This window comes from Aedes albopictus, chromosome 1, assembly GCF_035046485.1.
Source record: "Aedes albopictus strain Foshan chromosome 1, AalbF5, whole genome shotgun sequence".
Taxonomy (NCBI): domain Eukaryota; kingdom Metazoa; phylum Arthropoda; class Insecta; order Diptera; family Culicidae; genus Aedes; species Aedes albopictus.
Genome location: NC_085136.1, coordinates 85,971,924 through 85,972,918, shown reverse-complemented (window position 1 = coordinate 85,972,918; position 995 = coordinate 85,971,924).

Genomic DNA, 995 nt, shown 5'->3' with positions numbered 1-995 from the left:
GGTTTCACTCTTTAGTCGGATGTACGTTTCCACCATCGTCTCAAATTTACGAGCTATAATATCAATACCATCAGCGAAACCAAGCAACTGAACGAGCGTCGTGAAAATCGCCTCACTCGTGTTTATCACGGCTCTCCTTATTACACCTTCAAACACAATGTTGAACAACAAGCACGAAAGACCATCACCTTGCCGTAACCCTCTGCGAGATTCGAAACGACGCAAAAGTGTCCCTGATACTCGCACTACGCACTTCACTCGATCCATCGTCGTCTTGATCAATCGTAACAGTTTATCCGGGAATCCGTATTCGTGCATAATCTGCCATAGCTGTTCTCGATCAATTGTATCATACGCCGATTTGAAATCGATGAACAAATGATGTGTGGGCACGTTGTATTCGCGGCATTTCTGCAACACTTGGCGGATGGCGAACATCTGGTCCGTTGTAGCGCGTTCACCCATAAATCCAGCCTGATATTGCCCCACGAACTCTCTTGCAATCGGTGATAGACAGCGGCATAAAATTTGGGAGAGTATCTTGTAGGCAGCGCTCAGTAGTGTGATCGCGCGGTAGTTCCCGTAATCCAACTTGTCGCCCTTTTTGTAGATGGGACACGCGATACCTTCCATCCATTCCTCCGGTAATACTTTCTCCTCCCAAATCTTGGTAATGACCCAGTGTAGTGCTCTCACCAGTGCTTCTCCACCGTATTTTAAAAGCACGCTTGGTAGTTGATCTGCTCCAGCGGCTTTGTTGTTTTTCAACCGGCCAACCTCCTCCTCGATCTCTTGGAGGTCAGGGGCCGGAAGTCTTTCGTCTTGTGCACATACTCTCAGATCTAGGCTATAAATGTAATCACAGAAGGAGCTTTTGAAGAAAACCCAGAACGAACATCTGGAGGAATGTATACAAAGCTCCAGGAGGAATTCCATGAATAAATGTTGGGGAATGGAGGAGGAACGCTGGAAGGCGAGCCCTCAGTAATCCCGGA